Raw genomic sequence first — 16,329 nt, 5'->3', positions numbered from 1 at the left:
TAAGGAAGAGAAAGTAACAGATGGTGGCACAAATAATCATTCATGATGTATTAAGAAGTATCAGTTCTGGAAGAGTTTACGACAAGAAGTCCTAACCTGATTTGCGGGGTCAGGAAGACTTCCCTGAGGAATAATGTCTGAGCTGAATCTGATGAACAAGTAAGAATTAGCCAGGAAAAGTTGATGGAAGACAATACCTGGTAAAGAGGAAATAAAAACAGAAATAATAATAATCAAATTAAGGGAAAGAGAAACCCATTATAGCAAAACCTATGGGGTACAGTGATCTTTATTCAGAAGACAATTTATAACTCCAAATTATTTTACTGTTAAAAAAACTGTTGAATGCAAATAAGCTGAATATGCAACCTAAGGCCTAGAGAAATTACAAAATGAAGAAAAGTTGAAAAAATGAATAAAAATAAAATAAAAAATGAATGAAGTAGCAAAGAAAGAAATAAAAAGGAGTTGAAAGGATAAACTAAAGTTGGGTTTTCAAAAACATTTTTTTAAAGTACAAAATCACTAGCAAGCCTAATTAAGTATAACACACACATGTATACATATATGAATATAGAAACTGCTAAGGGAATTTAAAAACAACATAATAACATCATGGTAACTAATGTGCAAATTCACAGGAAAGTGACAATCTATCAAAACAAATTACCAGAATTGTCTCTAGTAGAAGTAGAAAAGCTGAACTGACCAATGATCAAAGATTTTAAAGACTGCCATTAAAACATGCCATAGGTCTCTCTCTCCCTCCCTCCCTCACATACTCTCTCCCTCTCCCTCTCTCTACCTTTATTCTTATGTTGGTTCCATGCCATCAGGTCACATACTCTCTTTGTGACCAGAAAGAAATCCACTGACATCCTCAGGGGCAACCTCACTGACAGCCTGCACCTCATTCCCTTGTGAAACATAAGAAAGAATAACATCCATCTTGCTAATTATAATAATAATAGTAATAATAATAGCAACAATAATAAAAGCCCCCAGCTGATTGGCCAACTTCAGTCACGAGTCCATCAGTCACAGGATTGACCTGGGCCAGGCCATACTTCACCTCTCCATGGCTTAATGCCTGGGGCACCACCTTGGTTACCACCTTGGTAACTCTACCCAGATCACGAGGAGTTGGGAGGAGTTATGCAAGGAAATAAAAGCCAGTGGAGGACTACGGTCCACTGTAGTGAAAACAGGAAGGAACAAGTGGCATGTGCAATAAATTGGAAAATGGCATGATGAATGGTGACCTTGTATCAGACAAAGCCATATAATACAGCTAAAATTTAACTGGCTATCATCTCAAATATCATCTATTTAACATTTGACAAACATCTGTGGAACACTTACCTTGCTCCAGGCACTGTTTTATTAGATATTGGGAAATCAATAAGAAACAAAAGACACAGAGTATCCAAAAATGTGTCTTCATGAAGCTTATGTTTGGTCTGTAGAGTTACGTGACCACAAGAACATGACAGAATGAACAATCCCATCCAGTTGAAAGGTCTTTCCTGTAAAAAGGAAAATCATGTTTACATATGTTAAGAGGAAAAAAGAAAGCAAAATTCAGCCTCAACCTGAATGGTCATGCACTTTTTTTTTTTTGGCTGCACCAGTGAAAGCGAGGAGGTTTCACTGAACCACCAAGGAATTCCTGGGAGTACATTCTTTGGGGAGTAAAAAGAATTAGATAATATAAGGAACTTGAATCCCAGAAATAGCCTACATAGACATTCCCATGTTTTAAGTCTCAAAGAGGCAATTCAGTGTTGTTTTTAGGATCAAGGATTGTCGGTTCAAATCCCAGCCTCACCACTCACTGGCTGGGTGACCTGGGACAGATTCCTTATCTTCTCTGTGCCCCAGGTTCCTCATCTATAAGAAGTAAATAAAACATGTACTTCTCAAATGGAATTGGTCATTTAAAAAGTATTTCCTGAGTTCCCACCAAATGCCAGGCATCATTCTAGGCATTTAGGAGACATTGGGGAACAAAACAAAGATCTTGGCCTCTAGCTGGGCAAAGAGTAAGCACAATCAGCAAGTAAGTTATGTGTCGTTTTGGAGCTGATAAATGCTGTGGGAACAAAAAGCAGAGCAGGGTAAGACACAAAGACGGCTGGGAGGACAGATTACTTACTGGCAACTAAGCCCACTCACTGCAACTACTGAGCTCAGGCATCTTTGAGCCTGTGCTCTGAAACAAGAGAAGCCACCGCAGTGAGAAGCCTGAGCACGGCACCTAGAGACTAGCCCTGCTTGCCGCAACTAGACAAAGCCCTCACGCAGCAACAAGGACCCAGCCCAGCCAAAAAGGAAAGGATCCCTCTAGTACTGCTACTGAAAATGTGGGGTCTGGCTGATCGCTGTTGAAGAGCCAATAAAGAGGCCAGGTTGGTGGAAAGGAAAGTTTGCTTTATTTTGTAGGCCAGCAACCTGGAGCAGGGGTGTTAGATGGAGGGGGCAGACGTCTGTCCAAAGGCTGACTCCCCACCGATGGACAGTCAGTGGGTAAGAGCTTTTACAGACAGAGGGAGGGGGCTACATGCAGAAACAGTACAGTCAGCTCTGACAATCATCTTGAAATTGGCCATCGGTGGTCTAATCAGTGTCATGTTGATTGTTTTAGGTACAGTTAATCTTCAGTTCCAGGGTTGTATTGTTTCCATTTCTTTGAGGCTAATTCTCAGAACTGTGGCAGCTTATGAAACTCCAATACTTTGGCCACCTCATGCTAGGAGTTGACTCGTTGGAAAGGACTCTGATGCTGGGAGGGATTGGGGGCAGGAGGAGAAGGGGACGACAGAGATGGCTGGATGGCATTGCTGACTCGATGGACGTGAGTCTCAGTGAACTCCGGGAGTTGGTGATGGACAGGGAGGCCTGGCGTGCTGCGATTCATGGGGTCGCAAAGAGTCGGACACGACTGAGCGACTGATCTGATCTGATCTGATGTCATGGCTACAGTCTGATCATCATGAAGTTAACTTCCCCACCTGGTGGGGTTTTCAGGATCTATAAGACAGCTCACAGGATATGGCTCAGAATATTATGTATAGCCCTTGAGAAGGAACTAAAAGTCCTGACCACGTTTAATGAGTACATTATTATTATTTGGTCTCCTTTGACTGTTTTCCTTTGTTTCCACATGTTCTCATTTCTCTGATTAAACTTATGCTTTGGCTAACGTTTTTCCACAGACAAAAGGCAGGCTGAGGACATGGGGGGAGCGGGGGAGGGATCACAGTGTCCTAATCTATTATATGGATTATGTTGAGCACAGAATGTCAGTGGGTGAGGTAGAAGCAGGGAGACCAACAAGGTAGCCATTGCAGCAATCCAAGTGATAGGCGATGGTTCAGACGAGGGTGAGGAAGTGGAGATAAGAAACAATGGCCAAATTCTGGGTATATATATATTTTTTTCTGGGTATATTTTGATGGCAGAACCAGTGGAATTTCCCAGTTGGAAAGAGAGGAATCCAGGGTTTTCAGTCTGAGAAACTAGAAGGATGCTCATCAACTGAGGTAGGGTTGGGGGGGACTTGGGTGGAACAGTCTTTGGGAATGAGGGAAAGATCAGGAATTCAGTTTTGAATGTGTTCAGTTTGAGATGTCTGCTAGACACCCAGTACAAATATTGAGTAAATATGTGGCTGGATAGGTGAGCATGTAGTTGAAAAGAGAGTTCTGGGAAGACAATATAATTTAGGATTCACGGGTGTGTAAATAAACGCATTGAAGACCATGGACCTAGATGGGAGCATCAGGGGAACGAGAGGACACAGGGAAGGGAGGACAAACAAGGCCCAAGCCTCGGGCACTCGATGTGAGAGAAGAGAAAAGAGACGAACCATAAAAGACACAGAGCTGGGATGAGCAGTGAGGAAGGAGGACACACCAGGAGCAAGGAGGTCCTACAAGTGGTGTCTGCAGGCAGCAAGAGTAATTAATTGTGTCAAATGCTGCTGATGGTTCCGAAAAGATGAACAGAAGTGGAGTACTGGGAGAGAAGGATGTCCGGGAACAGGTTTAGAGGAGACAAGAGGAGAGGAGTGGAGATCAAGGGCAACAATGCTTTAGAGGAATTTGGTTGCAAAAGAGAAGTTTTTTTTTTTTTAATGGGCTAATCTGAGACTTCCTTGGTGGTCCAGGGGTTGGGAATCCCCCTTCTAATGGAGGAAACACAGGTTTGAGCCCTGATCAGGAACCAAGATCCCACGTGGACAACTAGTCCCATGCACTGTAACTGCTAAACCCTCGAGCCGCAACTAAGACCCGTTGCAAGCCAAACAAATATTTAAAACGAAAAAATAAAAAAGCAAAATGGGCTGATAGTTAGCAGAGAAAATACGGCTTTTAAACAAGATTTATTTTTGTCTTACTTTATAAGATGGGAGAAATCACAATATGCCTGTTTCTGATGGAAATCATCCAGTGAGTCACTGAGACAGGTCACTGACTGAGACTGACCGGGGAGCAGGTTGAAACAAAATGCAGGAAACAGTCACTCAAAAGCATGTGGAAGTGAAGGGGCCATTGCCGTACAGTGTGATTGACAGGCAGCCTTCAGGGCACACTTGAAGCCTGTGGTCAAGAACTTGTGAGAATTAAATGAGCTAATACATAATATATGAAAAGCACTTAGAACAGAATTTGGCACATAGAAAATGCAATGTATTAGCTATTATTGTTTAAAATTAAGTGCCGAAAGGTCTAAGAGAACTAGAACTATAGCATTAATAATGCTGTGATAAGACAAAATCTACTCATATTTGGTATTTTATGTGTTTGGAATGTTTAAGAGCACTTGGTCTATTAGAATGACAAATTAACTGTGTAACTCTAGCATAAATGTGTAATGGAATAATTGATTAAGATGTATGATTGTCAGAAATTTTACTAAACTAATGCACAATGCTGGAACATCAAAGTGAGTTTTTGGCTCACCATATTTATTAGTTTAATTTTCTAGATTGATAAGAATTATTTTGCACTTACGAAAGTTCTGTTTGTTAAGTAAGAAAATTTGAATGCTTAAAAAGAAGTCAAATCTATTTAAATTTATCAATGCAGTTTTATGTTGGTGAAGGTGTTTAATTAACTGAGCTCATAAACAGGATCAAATATTATTCAAAGTCTCCTTAAAAATTATTCTTAAAATGTGTTAGGGTTATAAATAGAATAATAAGATTTGTAACCTGAACATAAAAGCCTGAGAAAGAACCAAAGTCTGTGAATTTGTAATTTTAATAAACTGACTCCATTTTTAAAACCAAAAATAAACTTTTTTAATAGTCTTCTCTGCAGACAAAAATCATCCTCAAGGGCAACAGAGAACAGCATCAACAAATCCCAGGGACAGCTGCTTCTTGTGGGAGAAGCGATCACAGCCGAAGACAAAATACCTTGCTGGGGAGGGTCGTGTAGAGAACTGAGCGCCATGAGTGGGCACAGGGTGGAGAAGGAAGGGAACGGGGGTGAAAGGAATGGAAGGAGAGAGAGGATGCTTGCCCGCTAGGGTGGAAGATGAGAGAAGGCTGAGTCTTCAAGGCAACTGGGAGGTGTGAGTGAAGTAGAGAAAGGCCATTTCAGGTATGAGATTTCTTCATTTGAACCCATTTTACATTACTCAGGATGCGTCAGTAAAAATGGAAATTGCTTTTTTTTGGGTGGCTGGACAGCCTTTGTTCAAATGCAGTCCCAGGTCACAATGGATCCACACGTAGGGCCTGGTTTAGGAGAATCTGAGGTGTCCAGGCAGAAAGTTGACTGTTGCAATGATCCCTGCAACTGTTTGCTGGCAAAAGATGCTGAATTTGAAAGGTACATGAGACGTGGGTGCCAGAGAGGGGGTCCTGCTGTGGGCAGAGATATTTTCTGAGGCTTTTCTTCAGCGTGGAAGGAGTCATCTTCAGGACCATTCTCCCTGTGCCTTATTTCTGGTTCATCCAATAGCCTTCTGGGTTTTGTTTTTTTCCAGTTTGGTTTTCAGATGTTGTCTGTTTAGTGTTTACTATGATCAGGCATTGTCCTCAGTTCTATTCACAATCATCTTGTTAAAACTCTCTTAAGAAACTGGAGATGGCGGGGTAGGGGGAAGGATGCCCAAGGTCACTGGCTAGTTAGCCTCGCCCTCCAGCCCAGACTTTTCCACCATGTTGGAGTGTCTTTCGCTGATGAGGTTTGCCTCCCAGAGACCTTGACACCAGGCTTAATGATGGCAAGTCTGAATCTCAGTCGCCTCAGGTATCACAAGGGAAGGATGCCACCTACATATCAGGCAGTTACGTCAATAAATAGGGACAACTGTACCAGGCGAAAGAGAAAGAAGGAAATATTCCTGGTTTTCTTTACAAAACCCCTGTGTTCTAAACTCAAGGACAGTGCAGAAAAGGAAGAGAATAGAACAACTTCACTTACTCATATTGATGAAAACTGATAAAGAAAATTATGACAGAATGAGAAATGTGATATTTCTTGTGCAACTAAGCTATACACTGAGTTTATACTCTTAAAAATATTAACACAGAGAACTTATAGTGTATTAAGAGAGAAATATGCCATGATCAAGAGTTATTTATTATAGGAATGTTAGGATAGCACAATATTAATGTCTATTAATATAATTTATTCTGAAAAATAGACTAAAATACTGGTTTAAAAGAAAAATACATCATGGCTTTTGGGGGCATTGTTTACAGGAATAAAAAGAGATAGATCAATATTAGAAAATCTATGAATATAATTTATCTTATTAATATGTAGAAAAAGAAAATGATATAATATTAAAAATAATGAAAATACATTTGATACATTTTATATCCATAACTATCTTAAATCTTAGTAAAATAGAAATAATTCCTTCAAATGATTATTTTTTTTAATGTCTCAAACCAACCTTAAGCACTGTACTTTATAATGAAACTCTAAATATAAAGAAAAATCAGAAATGATATCATGACTCTTCATTAATGGAGTTCTGAAAATACTCATTAATTTGATTAGGGAAACACATGAAAAAGAGTGTAAATATTAGAAAACAGGAGGCAAAGTAATCATTTTTAGAGTTAATATGATTATTTATCTGGAAATCCCCATAAAAGCCATTAAAAATATCATACTAAGAGAAGTAAATCAGAAAGAGAAAGACAAATACCATATGATATCACTTACTTGTGGAATGTAAAATACTGTATAAATGAACATATCTATGAAACAAAAAAAGACTCACGGATATAGAGAACATACTTGTAGTTGCCAAGGTGAGGCAGAGGGTGGTGGGTAGAATTGGGAGTTTGGGATTAGCAGATTCAAACGGCTACATATAGGATGGATGAGCAACAAGGTCTTACTGTATAGCACAGGGACCTATATTCAGTAAAGTGAAGTGTTAGTTGCTCAGTCATGTTCAACTCTTTGGGACCCCATGGACTCTTCTGTCCATGGAATTTCCCCGGCAAGAACACTGGAGTGGGTTGCCATTTCCTTCTCCAGGGGATCTTCCCTACCCATGGATCAAACCCAGGATTCCAGCATTGCAGGCAGATTATTTACTGTCTGAGCCACCGGGGGAACCCAATATCTTATGATAAATCATAATGGAAAAGAATATGAAAAAGAATGTATGTATATGTGTAACTGAATCACTTTGCTGTATTGCAGAAATTAACACAACATTGTAAATAGACTATACTTCAATACAAATTTTAAAAAACTGTACTTCAATAAAATAAATCTAAAAATAAATTGAGTCCCAGAACATGGCCAATTTACAAAATAAATACACAAGAATCAAATAAAAAGCAGTTAGAAATTACAATGGGGAGGAGTTCCATTCACAATATCAGTAAAGACATAAAGTAACTAGAAATAAACTTTCTGGTGGAAAAAGTCTATTGAGGGTCATAGAAGAGAACTTGGAAACTTCTTAAACAGAAACACTCAATATTTAAAATCCACCTATTTTCCTCAAATTAATGCAAAAATTCACAGATTCAAATTAAAATCCCCAAAGATCTTATCTTCAAATTTAACAAAGCAATTCTAAAGGCAATTTGAAGAATAAAGGTATAATAATATTCAGGGAAAGTCTGAAAAATAAGAGAAAGGGCTTGCCCATCCATTAAAAATTACCTTTTAGAAGTTAAAACAGTATGGTACTGGCAGAGATGTTTTTCGATGTGCCTGGGATTGTGTATTAATCAGCTATGACAGGGTGATAGATGTAAGCACACTGCCTTTGAAAGAAGAGTTTATTATTTACAGTTCCCAAGAGGAATGGGCATGCCGGGCCATGCCAGGACAGGTAAGGAAGAAATCCAGGTAGGTCAGGAGGAAGGAGGAAGAGGAAACCACAGGCCAGGTCCTTTTTTGTGGTTTTCATGGGGTAAACAACTAAACAGGTTTAAGATTGGTCAGCCCGAAACATTTCAGCTGCTCTGGGAATGGTCCCTAGGTGTCTGGTACAGGACCCTAGGGGGATTTAGGGCAGGGAGAATGTCGGCCTGGTGAGAGAGGCAGGTCAAGAATGTGACTGTGGGTATGGGCTTTGGATTGGTTGCTTTGCATTTGCGTTGCTGTTGTTCAGTTGCTGAGTCATGTCCGACTCTTTGTGACCTCATGGACTGCAGTATTCCAGGCTCCTCACTCCTTCATTATATCCTGGAATTTGCTCACATTCACGTCCATTGGGTCGGTGACAATATTTAACCATCTCACCCTCTGCCACCCTCTTCTCCTTTTGCCTACAACCTCTCACAGCATCAGGGTCTTTTCCAGTGAGTCAGCTCTTCATGTCAGGCGGCAAAAGTATTGGAGTTTCAGCTTCAACATCCGTCCTTTCAATGAATATTCAGGGTTGATTTTCTTTAGGATTGACTGGTTTGATCTTGCAAGTCCAAGGGACTCTCAAGAGTCTTCTCCAACACCACAGTTCAAAAGCATCAATTCTTCGGTGCTCAGCCTTCTTCACAGTCCAACTCTCACATCCATACATGACCACTGAAAAAACCATAGCCTTGACTAGATGGACCTTTGTCAGCAAAGTGATGTCTCTGCTTTTTCATATGCTATCTAGTTTTGTTATGGCTTTCCTTCCAAGGAGTAGTACCTTTTAATTTCATGGCTGCAAGCACTGTCTGCTGTGTTTTTGGAGCCCGAGAAAAGAAAATCTGTCACTGCCTCCACTTTGTCCCCTTCTATTTGCCACGAAGCAATGGGACCAGATGCCATGATCTTAATTTTTTAATGTTGTGTTTTAAGTGAGCTTCCTCACTCTCCTTTGCGTATGTGTGCCCGCAGGCAACTTGACTCATTGGAAAAGACTCTGATGCTGGGAGGGATTGGGGACAAGAGGAGAAGGGGACGACAGAGGATGAGATGGTTGGATGGCATCACTGACTCAATGGACATGAGTCTGAGTGAACTCTGGGAGTTGGTGATGGACAGGGAGGCCTGGCGTGCTGCGATTCATGGGGTCGCAAAGAGTCGGACACGACTGAGCGACTGATCTAATCTGATCTGATATGAGGAGTTAGCCTCTCTAGCCCTGGGAGAGGCAGTCTCTTCAGGATTAGTAAGAACCCAAGATGTCAGAGCATCCCTGAAACAGAAAAAAAAAGTTTTTAAATGATTAGTAGAACACAGTAGACAAACGACAATGAAACAGAATAGAAAGATGAGACCAAAGTATGTAAAATAATTTTATACGAGGGAATTCCTTGGCAGTGCAGTGGTTCCCTGGTGGCTCAGATGGTAAAGCATCTGACTACATGTGGGAGACCCAGGTTTGATCCCTGGGTTGGGAAGATCCTCTGGAGAAGGAAATGGCAACCCACTCCAGTACTCTTGCCTCGAAAATCCCATGGACGGAGAAGCACGATAGGCTACAGTCCATGGGGTCGCAAAGAGTTGGACAGGGCTGAGCGACTTCACTTTCCAGTGGTTAGGACTCGGTGCTTCCACTGCAGGGGCCCTGGGTTCCATCCCTGGTTGGGGAACTAAGTTCCTGAAGCCCAATGGCATGGCAAAAAAAAAAGATGTGAAAAGATAGTTTTCTAAATCACGATAAACTGTTAGATTATTCAATAAGTAGTGCTGGAACAACTTCCTAACCATTTAGGAAAAATTTAAATTAGAACTGTATCTCATAAAATAAACATGAGACAGCTTCAAAAACAACTTGACCAAAAATCTGTCACAGAATTTGAGACCTATTAAACAATTTTTTAAAATTTAATGAGAAAAAAATCTAAATGAAATGATAATGTGTTAGAAACATGAACAGGTGAATATTTTTTATAACCTTGGGGTGGGGAAAAGTTTGTCAGCAAAAACAAAGAATGCCTATGCAATATTTGGGACATCCTTGAGAAGCATTTCTTCTTTATCTGGAGTTCATATTAACTGTGGAGAAGGAAATGGCAACCCACTCCAGTACTCTTGCCTAGAGAATCCCATGGACAGAGGAGCCTGGTGGGCTGCAGTCCATGGGGTTGCTGAGAGTCGGACACGACTGGGCAACTTCACTTTCACTTTCACTTTCATGCATTGGAGAAGGAAATAGCAACCCACTCCAGTATTCTTGCCTGGAGAATCCCAGGGACAGGGGAGCCTGGTGGGCTGCCATCTATGGGGTCTCACAGGGTCGGACACGACTGAAGTGACATAGAAGCAGCAGCAGCAGCAACCTGGGGACAGGAGACTTTTCTAAAAAGAAGAAATAACCAATCAACTGCACTGACAATCAACTAAGTGAAAATAAAAGTAATGAGAAGGCATGTTAACCTATCAGGCAGATGAAGAGTAAAAAATGGCCAAATCCAGTGCTGGCGGAAGGTGTGGGAAAAGAGGAAAGGCCACGCCCGCCAGCCCTTTGACTCCTGCTTCCTCAGTGGTTCCAAACCCACAGAGACCTGGCACTTGTCATCTGCTTCCTCACCCTCATTCCTCAACCCCCTGTAACTCGATTTCCACCACTGTCACACCATTAAACTACTCCTGCTCCTGTGGAAACTTGAACGGACATGTCTCAGCTTTTGTCTTATTCAACTCCTTGGACATTGTTCACTACCTTCTCCTTGATACATCCTCTTCCCTTGGCTTCCATGCCCCTCCAACGCCTGGTTTTTCACTTATTTTTCCATCCCTCCTTCCCAGTTGTCTTTCTCTCTCCATCTTTTTAGTATTGGCATGTCTCCCGTTTCTCCAGGTCTTCCTTCTTCATGGTCTCCAGGAGCAAAGCAACGACTACCATTCACATCTGTCTTCAGAGCTCCAGACCTACAAACCCAACTGTTTACTAGCCTTTGATATCCCACAGGGCACCCCAAACTCAAATGGCCAAAAGGAAAAGCATCATCTTTGTTCCCTATCTTCCCCATTGCAGAAGAGGTCACTTCCACCTAACCAGAAGAAATAAAGAAACTCCCACTCCCACCAGCTGAAGAAACCAGAAACCTGGATGTCATCCTTAACTGCCTTCTCTTCTGCTCTCCCGTATCCAGACCATCACCAAAACCATCATGTAAACATAAACCACTTGAACTTCTCTCGGATCCATCTACTGATTTTCATTTACTCTGAGTGTCCTCTGATGCCACTGCATCAGCCAAATCAGGTTCAGCTCTTCTGTGTCCCTCACCTCCGATGACCAACAGAAAAGCGGGCAAAGGGTGAAAATAGAAAATTTGCCAAAGAAATTCAAATGACCAACAAATGTGAGAAAGTGGTCAACCTTATGAGTCATTAAAGATACTTCCAACTTAAAAATTAATAAGAAAAAAGGTGAGCTTTTTGCCTTTAAAAAGTCAACAGAGATAATGAAGTTCTGGAGAAATGGGATAAACCCTTCTGGAGAACAATTTTCAGTATCTGTCAAAGTTCTAAATGAACAGAAACTGTAACCCAGAGATTCCTCTTCTAGGAATTTATCCTAAGGAAATGATTGGTTGTGATAAGTATGGGCCATAAAGTTCATTACAGCCCTGTGTATAAGAGCTATTACCCACTGAGAACTTACTCTGGGCATTTTCTCATTTAAACCTTACAGCAATCAACCCTATGAGCCTGGGAGTATTGACTCCATTTTACAGATAAGGCAACTGAAAATTCAATGAATAACTTTCCTCAGGATGCTTTTAAGTATCAGGGTTGAAACTACATGTCTAAAGGCCCACACTCGGCTGTTTCCTCAACGTAAAGGCCTTGCTCTGTGGAGGGAGCAGGTTCAGGAGAAATGCCTTCTGGATACCTCTTGCTTCTGGGTATCTCTGCTTGGGGAGGGATGGTGCAGCACATGCCAGAAGGGATATATATGGAACTGCAAAAGCAGCTCCAGAGTCCACAGAGTGGCCTGGAGGTAGTCATCAGGTTGTGGGGCGGATGTTTAGGGCTCTGGTTTTGATATTGTACTTAATGGAAAATATATTTTACTTAACTGGTTTGGGGGACGTTATGGATATTATAGAGAAATGTTTCAGATAGGAATTGGTCAGGCAGCAGGTAAGCCAATTACAATCACTTAAGTGAGTCAAGGGATTTTATTTTGTCTCCAATGCCCTTATGGTGGTTTCTTTTATCTCCTGCTCTGCCATTCTGCTGCTCTGGCATCACAGCTATAGTAAGGAAGAATGAAGAATTGGTATGGAAATCCAACTAGCAGCCCTTCACGGGGGGGATAAAGTCATCAAGCCATGCTTTGGCACTGCCACTATGGAGACTTGATTGAAAAAAAACCAAAGGTCTAAGAACTTTCAAAGTCAGCTGGTAAGAGGAGAAGCTGAGGGAGGTTTTGGAGAAATCCTATATCTTCAAAGAGCCCCTTCATTCCGTATCTACTGGATAAGCAGTCCTTAGTTTTACCCTTGGTTCCCTGAGAGTATGTGATATAACCTTGGCAGGGGCATTGGCCTTCTCCAGATGGGCAGTGGCAGTGGGCAGGGTTCTCCAAGAGCTTTCCACCTGGCCTCAGGAGGAAGGGAGCTGGTACCACCTGGAGACAGCAATTTACTAATTAGTTTGGGGAAACTTGGATTGATAAACTGGCTCTAGGGGGAAAAAATTAATTTAAAAAAGCACCCTGGGGACTTGCCTGGTGGTCCAGTGGTTAAGAATCTGCCTTACAAGGCAGGGGACATGGGTTTGATTCCTGGTCGGGGAACTAAGACCCCACAGGCCAGGGAGCAACTAAGCCCCCACGCCACAATTACTAAGCCTGCACACCACACCTAGAGAGTCTGTGCACCACAACGAAAATCCTGCGTGCTGTAACTAAGACCCAAATAAATAAATATTTTCAATTAATAAAAAAAATCTTTGATTTATAGCATTCTCTGATTTCCAGGGTGTAAATATTCCCCCTGTAACTCAATTTCAAGCTACCACAGTGTAACAACCAGCTCTCAGAATTCCTTAGTATTTAACAATCAGCTCTTGGGAGGCTGTGCATGCCAACTCTAGTACATCACTCCTGGTAGCTCTTCTATTGGGACCCCCAGGGATAACTGCAGGGCCCTTTGAGGAAAGACAGGATTTGCCATCACATGAATGGGATGTAAAGTCATTACAAGTTGAATATGAAAAAGCAATCAGGCAATTAAATTCAACTTTGTAGTAACAAGCTGATGAGATTAGATATGTGGGCTACATTTGCATTAAAATATTTTAATATGCATTCTCATTATAAAATAGACAACTGTGAAGATCCGTTTATTCAGCAGGTATTTACTGATAATTTCCTCTCTGCTAGGGACGGTTTGAGACACTAGGGATGAATGCAGTGAATAAAATAAAGTTACTGTCCCCCTGGAGTTTAGTCCTTTTGAAGTAAGGTCAGATAGTCATCATTGTTATGATGAAAATCTAAGCAGAGAAGAGGATAGAGAGTGAGAGGGCTTTATTTTAGAACGGGAGTTCAGGGAAGCCCTCACTGAAGATGAGTTAACATTTGGGCAGAGGTGAGAATGAAGTGAGGCGGGGAGGCAAGCTCAGTCTCGGGGGAGGACTCCAGGCAGAAGGAGGAGCATGCGGGAGGATGCTGAGTTGAAAGCAAACTGTGAATAAGTGAGGAACATCAAGAGTCCACTGTGGCTAGAGCTCAGTGAGCAAGGTGCAGGGTGAGGGGGGCGTGGAAACGAAGTGAGAGAGGCAGGGAACGCTGCATGGCGGACACTATGCAAGGATACTGTGCATTTTATGCTAAATGTGATGGGAAGACATTGGAGGGTCTTGAGCAGGAAAATAGCAATATCTCCTTTGCATTATAAAAGGATGTTGTGTCGACATCATGTGGGTAGTAAAACAGGAAGCAGAGACACCAACTGGGTGAGAGATTATGGTAGTTTAAGTAAACATAGTAGAGGTGGAAGCAGTAAACAGTGGTTAGATTGTAACAGAGTTTACAGGACTTAACAAAAAACAGGATATGAGATGAAGTAAAAAGAAGATGAATCTTAGATAACCTCAATATTTTTGTGCTCCCTGCCCAAATTATTGGGATTGCCAGGGAAGAGCAGGTTTGGAATGGAAAGAACCAAGAGTTCAGTGAAATGATATGTCTTCATTTTGTCTTCATTCTTGAAGGATAATTTTGCTAAGTGTAAAATTCTGAATTGACATTTGTTCTCTTCCAACATGTTAGACACTGGGGAGAAAAGCAACCATTAAGGTGACATTTTCAGACAAACAAAACTGAAACAATTTGTCACTAGTAAATCAAATATACTGAAGATATTCTAAATATATTCAGTTCAGTTCAGTCGCTCAGTTGTGTCCAACTCTTTTCGACCCCATGAATCGCAGCATGCCAGGCCTCCCTGTCCATCACCAACTCCCGGAGTTCACTCAGACTCACGTCCATCGAGTCAGTGATGCCATCCAGCCATCTCATCCTCTGTTGTCCCCTTCTCCTCCTGCCCCCAATCCCTCCCAGCATCAGAGTCTTTTCCAATGAGTCAACTCTTCGCATGAGGTGGCCAAAGTACTGGAGTTTCAGCTTTAGCATCAGTCCTTCCAAAGAAATCCCAGGGCTGATCTCCTTCAGAATGGACTGGTTGGATCTCCTTGCAGTCCAAGGGACTCTCAAGAGTCTTCTCCAACACCACAGTTCAAAAACATCAATTCTTTGGTGCTCAGCCTTCTTCACAGTCCAACTCTCACATCCATACATGACCACAGGAAAAACCATGGCCTTGACTAGATGGACCTTTGTTGGCAAAGTAATGTTACAGGCAGACAAAAAATGATCCTGTGTGTGTGTGTGTTTGTGTGTGTTAGTCATTCAGTCATGCCTGACTCTTTGCAACCCCATAGACTATAGCCCACAATGCTCCTCTGTCAATGGAATTCTCCAGGCAAAGATACTGAAGTGGGTTGCCACTCCCTACTCCAAGGGATCTTCCTGACCCAGGGACTGAACTCTGGTCTCCTGCATTTCAGGGAGATTCTTTACAGTCTAAGCTACCAGGGAAGCCAAATGAAGCCAAATAAATGTTGACTGTAACTAATGATAAGATTATCTTGAGGTTTAAAAATAAATATTTCATTTGAAAGGCAAAGATTGCCAGAGTGGATGATAAAAATTCAACTATATATTGCCTACGGGCTTCCCAGGTGGCATTAGTGGTAAAGAACCTGCCTGCCAATGCAGGAGATGTAAGAGACACAGTTGACAGTACATAGGCTTCAACAGTACATGAACTATGAACTTCCAGATGTTCAAGCTGGATTTAGAAAAGGCAGAGGAACCAGAGACCAAATTGCCTACATCCATTGGATCATCAAAAAAGCAAGAGAGTTCCAGAAAAACATCTACTTCTGCTTTACTGGGTACACCAAAGCCTTTGACTGTGTGGATCACAATAAGCTGTGGAAAATTCTTCAAAAGATGGGAATACGAGACCATCTGACCTGCCTCCTGAGAAATCTGTATGCAGGTCAAGAAACAACAGTTAGAACTGGACGTGAAACAACAGACTGATTCCAAACCAGGAAAGGAGTATATTTCCTTTCAATACACAATATTCAATATACAAGGCTGTATATTGTCACCTTGTTTATTTAACTTCTATAATATCATGCCAAACGCTGGGCTGGATGAAGCACAAGATGGAATCAAGATTGCCAGAAGAAACATCAGTAACCTCAGATATGCAGATGACACCATCCTTATGGCAGGAAAAGAAGAACTAAAGAGCCTCTTAATGAAAGTGAAAGAGTAGAGTGAAAAAGTTGGCTTAAAACTCAACATTCAGAAAACTAAGATCATGGCATTTGGTCCCATCACTTCATGGCAAATATATGGGGAAACAATGGA

At 41.5% G+C, this 16,329-nt stretch overlaps 1 long non-coding RNA gene across 2 annotated transcripts; it reads left to right on the top strand.

Moving 5' to 3' along the window:
* Positions 1-3,277: 3,277 nt before the first annotated feature.
* Positions 3,278-11,572, top strand: LOC113877439. Of its 2 annotated transcripts, none has more exons than XR_003506744.1 (2): positions 3,278-5,609; positions 11,404-11,572. It is a non-coding gene; the product is annotated as an uncharacterized LOC113877439 (long non-coding RNA). The 2 variants fall into 2 exon arrangements; XR_003506743.1 differs by having other exon boundaries at positions 11,227-11,572.
* Positions 11,573-16,329: the final 4,757 nt, after the last annotated feature.

Source organism: Bos indicus x Bos taurus, chromosome 2, assembly GCF_003369695.1.
Source record: "Bos indicus x Bos taurus breed Angus x Brahman F1 hybrid chromosome 2, Bos_hybrid_MaternalHap_v2.0, whole genome shotgun sequence".
In the NCBI taxonomy this organism is placed as follows: domain Eukaryota; kingdom Metazoa; phylum Chordata; class Mammalia; order Artiodactyla; family Bovidae; genus Bos; species Bos indicus x Bos taurus.
This window is presented reverse-complemented; position numbering and strand designations above follow the sequence as displayed.